Genomic DNA, 18,276 nt, shown 5'->3' on the forward strand with positions numbered 1-18,276 from the left:
GCGGCCTGGCAGGGCCAATCCGGGCGGCGTTCTCGTCCCTGAGGCGGAGGGGAGGTCGGCGCTCGGCGGTGGCGTCTCGGGGCTTTCCAGGCCGGCCTCGCTCGGAGTCCTCAGGCCGGGAGGTGGCGGGCGAGTCGGCGAAGGAGTCTCCTTTCTCTCGGCCTGCCTCTTTTCCGATAGTCTGCCACCCCCCACACTACCTCTCTCGACACACAACAGCCCTGCGAGGTAGGCTGGGGCGGACCGGCGGGGCGGGGGGAAGCGGGAGAAGGGAGGGCGGTGTGGGGGAGTCAGCATTGCCGGGGAGGAGTGGGGGGCCTGGGGGGCAGGACCCCCTGGGGCGCTTTTGGGGGGGCGCAGAGGCCCCAAAGAACCTTTTTTAAAGACCCCAAATCTCCCCTCCCCCCCCCCAACCAGCCCTGGCTGTGGGATTGAGGGTGGGGGGAGCCTTGATCCCAAAAAAGTGGGGGGGGATAACTTGCACAAAACTCACTAAATTCATCCCATAAATACATTAGAAGGGGTCATTTTCTTTCTTTCTTTCTTTCTTTCTTTCTTTCTTTCTTTCTTTCTTTCTTTCTTTTCTTCTCCTTCCCATCTCTCTCTCTCTCTTTCTCTCTTTCTTATTCTCCTTCCTTCCTTTTCTTCTCCTTCCCATCTCTCTTTCTTTCTTTCTTTTTTTCTTCTTCCTTCCTTTTTTTCTCCTTCCCATCTCTCTCTCTCTTTCTCTCTTTCTTATTCTCCTTCCTTCCTTTTCTTCTTCTTCTCATCTCTTTCTTTCTTTATTTCTCTCTCTCTCTTTCTCTTTCTTTCTCTTTCTCTCTCTCTTTCTCTCTTATTCTTCTTCCTTCCTTTTCTTCTTCTCCTCATCTTTCTTTCTTTCTTTCTTTCTCTCTCGCTCTCTCTCTTTCTTTCTCTCTCTCTTATTCTCCTTCCTTCCTTTTCTTCTCCTTCCCATCTCTCTTTTTTCTTTCTTCCTTTCTCTTTCCTTCCATCTCCTTCCTCTCTCTTTTCTTTCCTTCCTTCCTTCCTTCCTTCCTTCCTTCCTTCCTTCCTTCCTTCCTTCCAACTTTTCCTCCCTCCCTCCTCCTTCCTCCCTTCCTCTCTTCTTTCCTTCCTTCCATCCATCTCCTCCCTCCCTCCTCTTTCCTTCCTTCCTTCTTCGTTCCTTCCTTCCACTCCCTCCCTTCTCTTTCCTTCTTCCATCTCTTTCCTTTCCTTCCCTCCCTCCCTCCAAAGACGCCTAAAACTCCTCTCCCTCCTGGGAACTTCAGGCTTTCACTATCCAGGAGGAGGAATTTCCCAGTTTTCCAGCCTTTTTGAGAGGCTCTGTGATTTCGCAACCGCCTGGATTAGATGATTATTCGATTATAAAAACCCAAAACATTGCAATAAACCCACGCAGGACAGATTGAAACCAAAGCCCCCGGGAGCCGTCTGCCAGACTCTTGGTTGCACTTGGGTTGCTTGCGTGCACCGTTTGCTGTAACCATTGTTTATGGAACAAGCCATCATGGTCTGCTTTACACGTCATACCGCACTGATCTAAAACCAGTCAAGCCGCATAGCTTTGTGAGTGTCTGATTCAGGCTGCTGGGATCTGACTCACTGCAAGACAAAAGGGTGGTGCAATTGAAAAATAACATTGGGATGGGGAGGGGGGGTTGCCTTTAGAGGTTGGGGTGCCTCTTCCTTACAGTCACTTTTTCTGCTGAAATATGGGGCTACGGCTTCAGTGGCAGACGGTTTAAAACGGCTTCTTCCGCACTGGACACCGATCTGACAACAAATATGCATACTATTTCTTCTGGTGTAAATTTGATGTATTTCATTTTATTGTGTTTTGTTCCGATATTTCTTGCTTTGCCAAAAACCAACCTACCAGCCACTCACTCGCTACAAAAATCAGAATTTAGGTCAGGGGGGAAAAAGGAAAAAAAAAAACCCATCCTGTCATTAAATCTTGTTTTCACATGACAGACGGGATGCCTTGTCTGTCTCTCCCTTTAAGGACTGTGGTCTTAGCCAAGAAACTTGTGCTTTTTAAAGATTGTAAGTGCTTTAACTTACAATCTTTAACTTGACTGTAACTAGAAATGGATTTTCTTCAGTATCTGAAGCAAGACGGCAATTTGAAGATGCTTTATTTCAGTCAAAACGTGGTTCAGTTCCTCAATTTATTCATGTCCATAGTAAGCTGTCGATAATCGAAACAGGATAATTTCTTTTTAAATTTTTCCTTGCAGTAGAAGTTGTTCTGGAAGAGATGCTTAATTCCGTAGTTTAGAGTTACGTGGCAAAGATAGCTCCTAATAAGAACATGACAACTTAACAACGGTTTGTTTAGTGACGGTTCAAAGTTACAACGGCACTGAAAAAAGTGACTTATGACTATTTTTCACACTTAATGAATATTGTGTTATCCCCATGGTCATGTGATCAGAATACAGACACTTGGCAACTGGCATGTACATATGACGGTTGAAGTCTCCTGAGGTCATGTGATCTTCCTTTGTCGACCTTCTGACAAGCAAAATCACAGGACTACCTGTAAAGTTGCTTGAAATAAGCATTTTATTCTTCATATTGTCATCGAAACTATGTCTGGGCATGGTAAGTGAAACACCGAACTCAAAATAATGAAAACAGATGGTTTCCTAATATTTTATGGATGCCATAAAATGGCTAATTATGTGATCTAATTATTCTAATAAACAGTGGGGCTTACAGATTTTGGGGGAATATAACACGTTTATGTTATGAGGTTAAATTTACAGATTTTCACTCACAGTTATCAAAATGATGTGAAGTGTTAACATTACTTTATAATGCTTTGGTAAAATCACACTTGGAATATTGCATCCAGTTTTGGTCACCACGATGTAAAAAAGATGTTGAGACTCTAGAAAGAGTGCAGGGAAGAGCAACAAAGAGGATTAGGAGACTGGAAGTTAAAAAATATGAAGGACGGTTGCAGGAACTGGGTCTGTCTAGTTTAATGAAAAGAAGGACTAGGGGAGACATGATAGCAGTGTTCCAATATCTCAGGGGCTGCCCCAAAGAAGAGGGAGTCAAGCTATTCTCCAAAGCACCTGAGGGCAGGACAAGAAGCAATGGGTGGAAACTCATCAAGGAGAGAAGCAACCTGGAACTAAGGAGAAATTTCCTGATAGTGAGAACAATTAATCAATTGTGGAACAACTTGCCTCCAGAAGTTGTGGGTGCTTTATCACTGGAGGTTTTTAAGAGATTGGACAATCATTCATCTGAAATGGTGTAGGGCAGTGATGACTAACCTTTTCCAGACCAAATGCCCAAGCGCGCGCACGCCTGAACCCCCAAAATGCAATGTGCTCCCCTGTGCATGCACCCCGCCCCCCACATATGCGCCTGGCCCCTCTGTGCATGCACATGTGACCCCCCGCATGCGTCCCACCCCCCCCATGCATGTGCTGCAGAGACCAGAAGGCCAGCTGGCCACGGGAGCTGAATTGGGGCGACGGCTCGTGTGCCATCAGGAGGGTGCTGCGTGCCACCTCTGCCACGCGTGCCATAGGTTCGCCATCACGGCGTGTAGGGTTTCCTGCCTGAGCAGGGGCTTGGACTAGAGGACCTCCAAGGTCCCTTCCAACTCTAATTTTCTGTATTCTAATTGTCAAAATGAAAGCTAGCCAGTTTTGATTAGCATTAAGAACAATGGCTAGTTACCAAGTTCTACCCAAAGCTTGGCATACCTAGCTAATTGTAAAAAAAATAGTTATATTATTAACCTTTTTGTGCAAGCCATACAGAGACTGATATGATGCAGAATCTCATCCTTCAGATATAAAGTTTTTCTAGATTGCTGTTTCCTCCTCTTTTGATCTTCCCTTCCCTTCCAATTCCCGTCATTCCATATTCTATATTCTGTCTCCCTGTGTGTACCCCCTAATTACACTGTATAATATCTCCACAATGTTATAATGTCATATAGGTTTGTAGGGGTTGAGCGATACCCATTCTGCTAACAAAAACAGTTGTGTATTGTTTCAGCTCTGCTCCAAAGAGGCCTAGCCTTTTTTTTTTAATGAGCTCATCCCAAGGTCAACTTTAAAGATAAATATACTGCTAATTATATTTTCAAAACAATAAAAATGCACACTGTGATAAGGGAAAGTGTACTGTCTCACAAAGCTTCACAAATAAATTTTTTACTGGTATATGAAAGCCAAAACATGACGTTAATCCTAGCATTTATTTTATGGCTGAACAAAATGAGAATGGGATCTCTCTCTCTCTCCCTCCCTCCCTCTCTCTTTCTCTCTCTCTCTCTCTCTCTCTCTCTCTCCTGCAACCATTCATCCATCTCTTTGTTTTCTTTCTTTCTTTCTTTCTTTCTTTCTTTCTTTCTTTCTTTCTTTCTTTCTCTCTTTTCTTTCTTTTTCTGTATCAACTATCTATCTTATCGTCTGTCTATCTACCTACCTACCTACCTACCTACCTACCTACCTACCTAATCTACCAATCCATCCATCCATCTCTTTGTCTTTCTTCTTCTTCTTTCTTTCTTTCTTTCTTTCTTTCTTTCTTTCTTTCTCTTTCTATATCAACTATCTATCATTGTCTATCTATCTATCATCTACCTACCTACCATATCTACCAATCCATCCATCCATCTTTTTGTCTTCTTTCTTTCTTTCTTTCTTCCTTCCTTCCTTCCTTCCTTCCTTCCTTCCTTCCTTCCTTCCTTCCTTCCTTTCTATCATTCTTTCTATCTTTCTATATCTATCTTTCTAACTCTATCTATCTATCTATCTATCTATCTATCTATCTATCTATCATCTTCTGTCTGTCTGTCTGTCTGTCTGTCTATCTTATGGCAGTAGGAAAGCTTATATATACCATGGAAGAAAAAAACCCCTCTATTCTCCAGAGACCTAATTTTCTCTGATCTGCTCCCATTCTCTACCCAGATGTTAATATGCCTATAAAAGTGCTATTGTAATCCTTAGTCCATAACTATATATTTTGTGTCTGAATGACTGCCATCAAGTGGATGACTATATGTATTGAACCGTATGGATTTAAATGTAAGTTGGCTTTTACATTTCATAAGCAAATACAGGCAGGTTAATTTCCTGATACTTATTGTGAGTTCACGAAGTGGCCTGTGTGCGAAAGCTGATTTGAATAGCCAGGAAAGTGCACATAATTTAAATACTTGAAATTTTTGAGGGCCTCTTTACGCTAAATAAGCCAGTGTTTAAAGTGTTGGGATTATGAAATTTTATAAATTTTCATTTGCATGAAACTAAACAATTCTATTGTTGCAATAGGTTACCTGTATTGTTTGTTAAAAGTTAATTTGAATGGGGCAGATATAGTATTAATTGAGTGTCACATAACAGTGTATCAATAATAATATAAATTTGCTAGATTAATATGAGATTTTTTTTATGCATTTGTAAGACTGTGCCAGGCAAGTCACTCCTTTGGTCTCCTAACCTGACACATTTAAGAAGCTTTTAAACTTCTAGAATATTCACTACTCTTTGCTACAGTTGGCAATTAAGGTATGCTTCATGGGATTGCAGAGATAATAAACAGCCTTAATGTCAAGTCATTACTAATAGTTTAATGCCCCCGCATTAATCATTTCGGCTGCCTCCCATTTTTATTTTATTTTATTTTATTGCAATTTTTCCAGTCCTTTGATTAGATAGGATGGCAAATCTGTCTCGAATATTCCAAGTGCAGTTTTAACATTATCTCTGTATCCCCTGTGCTTTTTCCCAATTAGTTCGAGCATTGGATATGCATTTTTATAGCCGTTTCACATCGATTGATGCAATTTCATTCAGTTACTCAGCGTGACTGCAAGATCTCTTTCCTGACCAATGATTAGCAACTCCTTTTGGTGGTTAGTCCTCGACTTACGACGCTCCAGATTTCTGTTGCTAAGCGAGACGGTTGTTAAGTTGAGTTTTGCTCCATTTTACGGCTTTCCTTGCCACCGTCGTAACGGGAATCGCTCCAGTTGCGAAGTTAGTAACCCGATTGTTAAGTGAATCTGCCTAACCACCGTTGACTTCGCTTGTCAGGCGGTCGCAAAAGGGGATCACGCGACCGTCATAAAGATGAGTCGGTTGCCAAACTTCTGAATTTTGATGGCGTAACCGTGGGGATGCTTACAACGGTGTGAAAAACTGCCCTATGTCACTTTTTTTCAGTGGCGTTTTAACTTTGAATGGCCACTAAACGAACTGATGTAAGTCCAGATTACCTGTGCAAATAGCCCTCGACTTAACAACAGTCAGTTTAGTGACTGTTCAGAGTTACAACAGCACTGAAAAAAGGTGACTCAGTGACCATTTTTCACACTTACAACCTCTGTAGCATGCCCATGATCATGTCATCAAAATTCAGAGGCTTGGCAATTGGTTCATACTTACGACCGTTGCTGTGTCTTCCTTTTGTGACTTTCGGACAAGCAGAAATCAGTGGGGATGCCAGATTCACTTAACAACCACGTCACTAACTTATCAAGTGTAGTGATTCACTTAATAGCTACGGCAAGAAAGGTCGGAGAAACTCACTGAACCAGCATCTCACTTAACGACAGAAATTTTGGGCTTCATTGTGGTCATAAGTCGAGGACTACAGTAAGCCCTGAAAGTGCCTGTTTTCTTAGCCGAAGGACCCTGAGTTGGCACATAAGCCTTAGGTGAGGAACTCTGATTATTTTGGAAGTCAAAAGTATTTATTTATTGTCTGTATGTTTGCTGACATCGTTACAGAGATCTTTAGGTTGTATTTGCTTGTCAATATATTTAGATATGTGTTAATAAATATTTGGAGTTTTCCTGGTTGGGGTTTTGTTTCTACGAAATGGTTTTTTTTTTTTCTTTTAGCAAAATAGAAACGTAAAGATGCCCTAAGAATCCAAATTTGATGAAAAACGTTTGCACTGAGACATCAGCTAAAGTATAAGGCTAATAAATACCGAGTCTCGTGAACGGGTAGGTTGTATTTCTTTTACCATAGCAGGTTTCTGTTGGAATGGTAAGGTTTTGATTTAAGCCGTGTGATTTAAGGCGCATCTATTCACATTTTGGCAATTGGAACTGGAAAATCTTGAATTATTTCAGATATATGCTTCCCAGCGTCCTTGGGGATTGGAACGAGTTATAAGTAGACCAATAAATAAACTTTACTGAAGCTTTTAACCCCTCAATAACAAGCGTTTCCATTGTCGCAGCTTTAAAAAAAAAAAGTTACCCTATCTCTGATATATTTGCTAGCATAGATAACAATATATCATAACAGCAAGTGCACAATTTGTGGTTATTCGATCACTGTATGCCGTCCAGAGTCGTGTTTTGTGATACGGGTTTATATAAATTGAATTAATAAATAGTAAATAATAGTTTCTTCATAGCTTTTAAGGTTATAAAAATAACATTAAAATACATTTATGGGCATCTTAAGAGGTGGTGTTGTGGCCCGCCAGCTGCCAGCGGAACTAGAGGCAGACTTGGACGATGAGGAGGTTGGGGAGGAACTTGGGCCAGTCCTGGAGTCTGAGGAAGGCTGTTATGGATGCTCTGCATTGGATGCAGAGATAGAGTCAGGGCCGTCTGACATTTCCCAGCCACCGGAGAGGCAGCTGCCTTTGGAGGCTGAGATGAGTGAGGAGGAAGAACAGCTGGGGCCTGTTCCAGATGCACGTATGCACAGAGCTGTTAGGAGAGGAGAACAAGGGAAGACAACGAGTTGACTCGGGAAGCAAAGCAGACGTGGGCGCTGAATGGCCCCTCCCTGACTGGGGAAGAAATAGAAGGAAAAGGGAGTGGTGATCGTAGGAGACAACCGTTCGTATTTCTGGAGATTTCGCTTATTGTGTTTCGTGTCACAGAGACGCTTGTCAGAACTTAATTTGCAGCTGGGAGCTCACAGCCTGGCAATTATCGCAAGGAACTGATAAGGTCTGTTACTGCCGTTAACTCCTTGAAGGACTCTTGCCTGGATTTTTCGGTGGGTGAATGCAATTAATTTACAGGAGATAAATCAAGAGGGTTTTTTTTGTGACAAGGAGTCTGTTTCTTGCTTCTGCTAAGGCTGGGTCAGAACAGGTGATGCCAGGGACTGGGTAGTGACTAATACCTGTATAGCCTGGGGAAAATTATGGAAGCAATAATAATCTTCTTTCTCCTCTGTTGGAACATGTTACTGTGGTGATTCCTGGAGTTTCCTTTCACCCTGCAGGCTCCCAGATTTAATGACTAGAAGTTTTAAAATTCCTTGTAAGGTCAACTCGATTACCTGGTTGGACAGGTACCGTGTTTCTCCAAAAATAAGACCCTGTCTTATATTATTTTGAGCCCTGAAATAAGCGTTTGGCCAGGGGTGAAATGCTCCCGGTTCGGACTGGGTCGCCCGATCCTGTAGCGATGGCGGTGGGTGGTTCGGAGAACCGGTAGCAAAAACCTCTGTCCCCCCCACCCCCTCATGCCCAGCTGAGCCACACGATCATCAGAGGCTTTTTTTTTTTTTATACTTTTAAAAGCATTTTTTCTACCTCTTTGGCTGAAGAGGTTGTAGAAAAAATGCTTTTAAAAGGTTTAAAAAAAAGCCTCTGACAATCGCAGCTGAGCAGCGCGATCGTCAGAGGCTTTTATTTTTACCTTTTAAAAGCAATGCTTTTAAAAGTAAAAAAAAAAAAAGATTGTGTGCCACAGCTGATCACTCCCCCTCGCGCGCTGTTCTACTTACCTCATGCCTTCTTTTGGGGTGCACCTCGCATTTGGTGCGTGATGCACACTGCACATGCGGTAGTAAACTGATAGTAAACTTATTATCAGGGGATGTCTTATTTTGGGGGAAACAGGGTGATCCTTAGCAAAGAACCACAATTGAGCTGGAATTTTCTGTCGCTAAGCAAAACAGTTTGTTAAGTGAGCTCTGCTCACATTTTATGACCTCTCTTGACCCGCTGTTAAGCTTTGCTCCTCGTTGCCAAAGGGGGATCATGTGATCCCCAGGACAATGCAACTGTCATAAGTACATGCGAGTTGCCAAGCCTCTGAATTTTGATCACGTGATAGTGGGGGATGCTGCAACTGTCCTAAGAGTGGAAAAACATTTTTTTTTCAGTGCCGTTGTAACTTCAAACGGTCACTAAATGAACTCTTGCTACCTGTAATTGGGAAGGAGATATTGAGAATTTTTTTTTAAAAAAAGTTCTTTCTTGCTGCAAACTTTGGGCAGCCAATAATGTTTTATAGCTGATGATAATGGTCGTTGTCAGGTGACAATTGGAAGGTGATGTTTTCAACATCTCTGCTGCCATCCTAACTGGCAGGCTTTATATATTTTTTTACAATTTGCCCAGTTTTAAGTTCACGGATGCCGTTTTTCTACAGCTAAAGTTGGATGGAGGCAAGCTATCTGAATACAGGCAGTCCCCGACTTACAACCCTTCATTTAGTGGCCATTCGAAGTTAACAACAGGCCTGGAAAAAAGTGACTTACAACCAGGGATGAAATACTCCCGGTTTGAACTGGATCGCCCGATCCGGTAGCTATGGAGGCGGGTGGTTCGGAGAACCGGTAGCAAAAATCCCTGCCCCCCCCCCCCCCATGCCCAGCTGAGCCACATGATTTTTATTTTTAAAAGCGTATTTTCTACAACCTCTTTGGCTGAAAAAATGCTTTTAAAAGTTAAAAAAAAAAGCCTCTGATGATCGCGTGGCTCAGCTGGGATCGTCAGAGGCTTTTAAAAGCATTTTTTTCTACAACCTTTAAAAAAATGGTTTTAAAAGAAAAAAAAAAGTTGGCCATGCCCACTCAGTCACATTAAACCCCCCACCCCCCCAGCCATGGCCACAGAACCGGTAGCAACAAATTTTACATTTCACCACTGCTTACAACCCCTTTTCACACTTAATGACCTTTGCAACATCCCAAGGGTCACGTGATCAAAATTTGGATGCTCGGCAACCGACTTGTAATTACAACAGTCACTGTTGACCCTCTATAACCAAAGTTTTTCCTCCAAGTTAACATGGTTTCTTTTACTTGTTCTTCAAACATAGCTTGTTCCAGTAAATTGGACAGCATTACTTGGTCTGCTGTGTGGATGTTTGGGTGGTTTAGGGGCGGGGAATTTGTGGTGGGTGGGTGGGTGGGTGTTTGGGGATTGTTATATGTGTTGGACCTGGTCTTTGGGTGTTAAGTGAATTTCATTGTATGGGTATACTGTGTATACACCAGGGTGGATAAAAATCAATGATTTTTTAAAAGAAAATAAAAAAAAACAGATTTTTTTTATTTGAATCGGAGTTTTTTGATTTAAATCGGATTTTTTTGATTTTTATCGAATTTATTTTAATAAAAAACTTTTGGGGTAAAAATCTATTGTAAGATAGTTTTCTATTTAAGATACATAAATAATTTAGTTTATTCAGCATGAAATGGAGCTTAGTTATGTAGCACCCTGGTATACATGTACAATGACAATAGAGTTATTATTAAATATTGGTCTATTCTCCTTATCACCTTCTCCTCTGTTCCTAATAAAATTTTATCTAAATTATCTAATTCCGTAGACTCGGTTTTTATGCCCCATTCTTTTTTTATCTTTCATGTATCATGATTGGACTTGGAGATATGCCCGCCATTCAAGTTCTATTCCTTCCTCGTACAGGTTTTTCATAGATTTCAATTCTCCTCTTTCATTTACTATGTCTTTGTATGCAATTACTTTTCCTAATTTAATAAAACTTGGGTGTGTGAACATCTCCAGTGTCGATAGCCAATTCGGAATGTCCATATAGTTACGTTGCTTAGTTTTAACCCAAACATCTAATAGTGCCCATTTGATAAAATTCTTCTGGAAATACTGGTGAGCCTTACGTCTCTCTCTTCCAGAAGATAGCATGCCACCCTATCTGCCTGTCGTGGCCTTCCAGCGTCAATAGCCTCCTGTTTTTTAGATGTATGCAATGGTTAGCCAGTCTTGTGATGAAGGCATCTGCTAACTCGGACTATTAAAAAATCTTTTAATAGCACGGTTCGGTGGAAAAATGACTAGCTTTATAGAATACAGAATACCAGAGTTGGAAGGGACTTTTGAGGTCTTCTAGTCCAACTCCCTGCTGAATAGGAGACCCTACATCATTTCTGACAGATGGCAGTCCAGTCTCTTCTTGAAAACTTCCAGTGATGAAGCAACCACAACTTCTGGAGGCAACTTCTGTTCCATTGGTCCATTGTTCTAACTATCAGAAAACTTCTTCATAGTTTCTAGGCTGTCTTGCTACCGTTGTTAGGCTATTAAAGTAAGATATTATGGCCAGGAGACTGCCGATCTTCCCACCACTGATTTAGGGTGTTGAATTTCATACCAACATGCAGGCATCTGTAGAAGTGTGAATGGAAACCCCTTGCGCTTACCGTAAATCTTAATAAATTCTAATATCCTGTAATTGCTCTTTGAATCATACATTCAGGAAGGTCAGCAGCAGGTCCCCTAGCAGGAAATTTTAGCTCACTGTAATTTTGGTTGCCACTTTGCTGTTACCTTCGGAGAAGTCTGGTAGTTCATTATTATCTCCAAATATTTATGTTATGAAATAGGTTTCCCAAATCTCCTTTCTCTAAGGGAATGTACGGGAAACTTTCGTAATCGTTCCATAAACCTTGACCCAGAAAAGGTTGTGCTCATAGGCTGTGTAGAAATTATTGTAGCACTGGTGGTGATGATGTCTATCAGTCTTGTCTCCCAACTGATCAAAGGGACATCTTCCTCCCTCCCTCCCTCCCTCCCTCCCTCCTTCCTTCCTTCCTTCCTTCCTTCCTTCCTTCCTTCCTTCCTTCCTTCCTTCCTTTCTCTGTTCCTCCCGCCCTCCCTCTTTCTTTTTTTCTTTCTTCCTTCTTTCCTTCCTTCCTTCCTTCTCCCTCCCCCACCCTCCCTCTTCCTTCCTTCCTCCTTCCTTCCTTCTCCCTCCCTCCCTCCCTTCTTCCTTCCTTCCTTCCTTCCTTCCTTCCTTCCTTCCTTCCTTCCTTCCTTCCTCTGTTCCTCCCTCCCTTCCTCTTTCTTTCTTTCTTTCTTTCTTCCTTCCTTCCTTCCTTCCTTCCTTCCTTCCTTCCTTCCTTCCTTCCTTCCTTCCTTCTTTCTTTCCTTCTTTCTTCCTTCCTTCTCCCTCCCTCCCTCTTTCTGTCTTCCTTCTTTCCTTCCTTCCTTCTCCCTCCCTCCCTCTTTCTTTCTTCCTTCTTTCCTTCCTTCCTTCCTTCCTTCCTTCCTTCCTTCCTTCCTTCCTTCCTTCCTTCCTTCCTCCCACCCATTTTATCTAGTTCTATGGAATAAACCAGGGCTCTCCAAACTCTGCAACTTTAAGACTTGTGGACTTCAACTCCCAGGAAATTCCTCCCGGCTGAGGAATTCTGGGAATTGAAGTCCACAAGTCTTAAAAGTGGCCAAGTTTGGAGAGCCCTGGGATAAACCAAGTTTAGAGACGGGCGTCTGGCCCAGGGCTTACCCATTCAGCTTCATGGCTAGTTGCAAAGAACCACCAAGGTGACCTTAGAGAAACAACCTGACATCAGTTAGTAAACCACGATATAAGCGCAAGGACAGGAAGCGAACATCAGAAACAAATTCCCAACTTCTTCCACCGTAATTCTTACGACCGTTGACAGTTACAACGGCCCTGAAAAAAGTCACCTTTGACCGTTTTTCATAATTAACAACCATTGTAACATCCCTGAAGTCACATGATCAACATTCGGAGTCTTTGGCAACTGGTTCATCTTTACGACGGGTTGCAGCGTCTTCAGGGGTGTCACACGATCCCCTTTTGCGACCTCCTGACGGCCAGATTCACTTAAAAACCATGTGACTAACAACTGCAGTGATTCGCTTAACAACCGTGGCGAGAAAGACGCAAAATGGGGCAAAACTTGAAAAGCGTCTCGCTTAGTAACAGAAATTTTGGGCTCCATTGTGCTTGTTAAATTGAGGACATACCCAGTGGTGAAAGGTATAGAAAATGGGAGGGGGGGGAGTCAGCAAACAGCTGGAGACCAAACTGCTGTTTTTGCTCAGACTGCTTAGAATTATCTTCTAACCCTGCACCATTCATCTCTTTAAATCGGGAATTTTTTTTTTTTTTTTAATGATGCATTCCGACTTCCTACGAAATCCTGGGGCTTCCGCGATGAGATTAGTTTCATTTTTAACTCGCCTGATCAAGAGGCATTGAATTTAAAAGATTCCCCTCCCATATTTGTTTTTGTACGCTCATAAAAAAAATACCACAATAATACTTGCGCATTTTCTTTCTGGTTGTTCGGATGCTGTCAGAACCCGAGGAGAATAAATTGACTTTTTCATTTAAATATAAAACGCTTAGAATATCGTTCAGAAATAATTGACGTGCCAAATGCAGAGGAAATATAACGTCAACTTGTACTCGTAAAAAATGTCCTAAGGATGGAGGCAGGCAGCCTTATATTTTCCAAATATTTAGTCTATAATTCTCACAGTTGTTCCTTATCTTGTTGGCTAGGGTTAGGCGAAGGGAAGGATAGAACTATTCTGATTTGTTATATCCTGGCAAACAGATGGGGAAGAAATGGAGGTAGTGACAGATTTTATTTTCCTGGGCTCCAAGATCACCGCAGCCAAGAAATTAAAAGACGCTTGCTCCTGGGGAGGAAAGCTATGGCAAAGTTAAACAGCATACTAAAAAGCAGAGACATCACCCTGCCAACAAAGGAGCGTATAGTCAAGGCGATGGTTTTCCCAGTCGCAATGGATGGCTGTGAAAGTTGGACCATAAGAAAGATTTGAGAGCCAAAGAATGGAGGCCTTTGAACTCTGGTGCTGGAGAAGATTCCTGCAAGTCCCTTGGACTGCAAGGCGATCCAACCGGTCAGTCCTAGAGGAGATCAACCCTGACTGCTCTTTAGAAGGCTAGATCCTGAAGATGAAACTCAAATATTTTGGCCACCTAATGAGAAGGAAGGAGAAGAACCGAATGCTGGGAACGATGGAGGGCAAAAGAAGAAGGGGATGGCAGAGAAGGAGGTGGCTGGATGGAGTCACTGAAGCAGTCGACATGAGCTTCAATGGACTCCAGAGGATGGTAGAGGACAGGAAGGCCTGGAGGAACGTGGTCCATGGGGTTGCGATGATTCGGACACGACTTCGCAACTAACAACAACAATTTGAAATAATTTGGAAACTTAAGCTCTTTATATTGCAAAATTATGCATGCATTCTCAGTTAAATTGTATTGGTCTGGCAGTCACAGAGTTATATTTCTCGGCTAACCAATCAGGTAGTCTTCAAGTTACGACCAGAATTGACCCCAAATTTTCTGTTGCTAAATGAGACCTAGGTTAAGTGAGTTTTGCCCCATTCTACGATCCTTCCTTGCCACAGTTGATAAGTGAATTACAGCAGGTGTTAAATTAGTAACATGGTTGTTAAGTGAATTTGGTTTCTCCATTGGCTTTGCTTGTTGGAAGGTCGCAAATGGGGATCATATGACCCTGGGACACTGTGACCGTCATAAATACGAGGCAATTGCCAAGTGTCTGAACTAAGATGGTATTACCCAAGTTTGGGTAAAGAAAACAAGCAAGGTCAGAGAGCACCAGGGACCCCACAGTCCTCCTCCTCCTCCTCTTCCATCTCCCCTCCATAAACCACACTCCCTTCTAGCACTGATGATGTTACCTAGTTGGGTCATGAAACGTTTGCAAGAAAACAAGCTCATAGAGCACCCAGGACCCCACATTCTCTTCCTCCTCCTCCCCTCCTCCTCCCAAATACCACTCCCTTCTAGCACTGATGATGTTACCTAGTTGGGTCATGAAACGTTTGCAAGAAAACAAGCTCATAGAGCACCCAGGACCCCACATTCTCTTCCTCCTCCTCCCCTCCTCCTCCCAAATACCACTCCCTTCCAGCACTGATGACGTTACCTAGTTGGGTCATGAGACGCCTGCAAGAAAACAAGCAAGCTCAGAGAGCACCCTGGGCCGCTGATATGAATCTGAGAAGCCTGACGTTGGCTTGGTGGCATCTCGGCTTCCCTATTTTGTAGGAAAAAGATGTTCAGAATGAAAAAAAAAAATGTGATCGGTGCACGCAGTGTCTCTGGGCCCTGTTCTGCCTACTAGAGTTAGGATCCATGGGGAAGGCTACTGTTTTACAGGAAGACCTGGGCGTGGCCCATCAAGAACCGGATGATCACATAAATAGCTGTAATACTCCTTCTAATGACATACCTGCAATACAGGTAGGATAACGTGAACCCCTGTATATTGTTTGGCCGTGTTTTTCAGGACCTGTTTTGAGGTTTGGGGGGTTATGGCTCAGAACGTTTTCAAAACCAGCAAAACTGGTTTAATTGAATCCACACACCACCAAAGAGTTTGGGAGTTGAGTTTCCAGCTCTTTGAAATGTGTGTGTGTATATGTGCGTCCATATACCGTATTTTTTGGACTATAAGATGCACCTAAATTTAGAAGAGGAAAACAACAAAAACTTTTTTTTACCTCTCTTTTCTCCGGCCTTTTTTCGGCCCTTTTCCAGCCTTTTTTCGGCCTGTTTCCAGGGCTTTTTTTCCTGCTCATTTTCAAGGCTTTTTTCTCTCCGTTTTTTTCCCCCAAAACCCTCAAAAACAGGCTGAAAAACGCCCCAAAAAGGGCAAAAAAAGGCCTAAAAACAGGCCAAAAAAAGCCCTGAAAATGGGCTGAAAAAGCCCCCCAAATGGGCCCAAAAAGCATCCAAAACAGGTTGAAAAAAGCCTTGAAAATGGGCCCAAAAAAGGCCCGAAAACGGGGTGTGCAGAGGCCAAAAATCGTCCAGTCAGTAGGCAGAGCTTTGGCAATATTCGGTCTATAAGACACAGAGACATTTTCACCCTGTTTTGGGAGACAAAAAAGTGCGTCTTACAGACCGAAAAATACGGTGTATGTACACATATATGCACACACAGACACAGACACAGACACACACACACACACACATACATACATACATATATATACATACATATACCCTGTTTCCCCCACAATAAGACATCCCCTGATAATAAGCCCAATTGGGCTTTTGAGCACATGGCAATAAGGCCAAGCGCTTATTTCAGGGTTCAAAAAAATATAAGATAGGGTCTTATTTTCGGGGAAATACGGTATCTATCTATCTATCTATCTATCTATCTATCTATCTATCTATCTATCTATCTATACACACACATACTATATATTTATATTTATATTTATATTTATATTTATATTTATATTTATATTTATATTTATATTTATATTTATATTTATATTTATATTATTTATATTCCGGCAGTGAGTGAATTTAGGAAGGAAAGGACAGTTGAAGCTGTTACAAAGGGTGGGAATGAGTTTTTTTTTTTCAAAGCGAAATTCTTGCACTTGTGTCATTTTTGTTGTCATTGTTGATCCACTAAAAATTCTTCCTTTTTGGTGGGGGCATTAATCTTGATAGCTAAAGCCCCCTAGCAACCGAGAGGCCAAATTGCAGACCAAGGAAAGTTTGATTTGCCATACGCCCATTATACCTATCTTCCATGTGGATTGATGGTTATGGCTGGCATTGCCGTGAAATTAGGGATTAATCCAGTGGTGAAATCCAATTTTTTTTATTACCGGTTCTGTGGGCATGGCTTGGTGGGTGTGGCGTGGCTTGGTGGGTGTGCCTTGGTGGGTGTGGCTTGGTGGGCATGGCAGGGGAAGGATACTGCAAAATCTCCATTCCCACCCCACTCGGGAGCCAGCCAAAAGTGGTATTTGCCGGTTCTCCAAACTGCTCAAAATTTCCGCTACCGGTTCTCCAGAATCTGTCAGAACCTGCTGGATTTCACCCCTGGATTAATCCTTATCCCAAACTTGTAGCCCAAGCATCAGTAATGGGTGGTTCTCTACTCATAGCAGATCTCAAGATAAGGAAGGCTGGACATTGAATTTTGGAAAAGTATGGAAGGAAACATTTTTCCAATTTCTGCTGTAAAGGTTTTTTTTAAAGTTTAAAAGTTACTTCTACGTATAATGTGGACAATTCCATACATATACAAATGACTAGGCTTATTGAAATCAGAAGACTGTGGAAGTGCATAAGGCAGTGTTGGCAAACCGTTTCGTCATTGAGTGCCGAAATGGGAGTGTGCGCGCCCCGGAAATCAGAAGAGCAGCCACCCGGTCTGGATGCGCGCACCGGAAATATGACCTTCTGGTTTCCGGCATGCACATGCGCACTGGCCACCTGGTCTTCTGGTTTCTGGCACACATGCGCATGTGAAGACCAGGTGGCCGGTGCTCCGGAACCCGGAAGAGCAACGGGTGAATGGCTTGCGTGCCCAGAGAGATGGCTCTGCGTGCCACTTCCGGCACGCGTGCCATAGGTTCGCCAGGACGGGCATAGGGTATAATGGAAAGTGCTGCTTCTTTGAAATTGAGCAAAATATTTTCTTGAGAAAAAATGAGCATACCCTTCCCTCCCCCCTTTTCTTTCTCTTTCCTTTTTCCTTCCCTTCCCCCTTTCCTTTCCCTTTTCCCTCTCCTCTCCTCCCCCTCCCCTTCCCCCTTTCCTTTCCTCCCCTTCCCTTTCCTTTTTTTTTGTTTCCTTTTCTTTAATTCGCTTTTCTTTTCTTTTCTTTTCTTTTCTTTTCTTTTCTTTTCTTTTCTTTTCCTCTCCTCTCCTCTCCTCTCCTCTCCTCTCCTCTCCTCTCCTCTCCTCTCCTCTCCTCTCCTCTCCTCTCCCTTTCCCTTTCCCTTTCCCTTTCTCTTTTCCCTCTCCTCTCCTCCCCTCCTATTTCCTTCTCCCTTTCCCTTTTTTTTGGTTTCCTTTTCCTTTGATTTCTTTTCCCTTCCCTTCCTTCTCTCCTCCCCTCTCCTCCCCTCCCCTTTTCTTTTCTTTTCTTTTTTTCTTTTCCTCTCCTCTCCTCTCCCCTCCCCTCCCTTCCCCTCCTCTCCCCTCCCTCTCTCCCCTTCTCCTTTTCCCTTTTTTTTCCTCTTCCCTTTTCCTCTCTTCCTTTCTCCATTTCTAGGCAGGGTTGTCCTTCCGCACCTGCCTCCAGGTTTACGCTCCTATTTTCCTTGAGTTCACCTTGTGGAAACAGAACCCCTGGTGCTTCCTTGATGCCAGGCAGGGAGGGTTCTTGATGATATCCAACATCTGCCCGTTTATCAGCAGGTTCAGGCAGTGGCGACACCTGCGTAGGAAACACCCCCCCCCCCCCCGCTGAGGTGGG

General features: G+C 42.9%; 1 protein-coding gene across 1 annotated transcript in view; it reads left to right on the forward strand.

Moving 5' to 3' along the window:
* Positions 1 to 27: 27 nt before the first annotated feature.
* Positions 28 to 18,276, forward strand: part of ELF1 (E74 like ETS transcription factor 1) — an 88,795-nt gene continuing 70,546 nt past the window's right edge. Inside the window, 1 exon segment of the mRNA XM_070943325.1 lies at positions 28 to 228. The gene's annotated coding sequence lies outside the window, so the exon portion shown is untranslated.

Source organism: Pituophis catenifer, unplaced genomic scaffold, assembly GCF_029215685.1.
Source record: "Pituophis catenifer annectens isolate HBS135680 unplaced genomic scaffold, rPitCat1.0.hap2 SCAF_4, whole genome shotgun sequence".
In the NCBI taxonomy this organism is placed as follows: Eukaryota; Metazoa; Chordata; class Lepidosauria; order Squamata; family Colubridae; genus Pituophis; species Pituophis catenifer.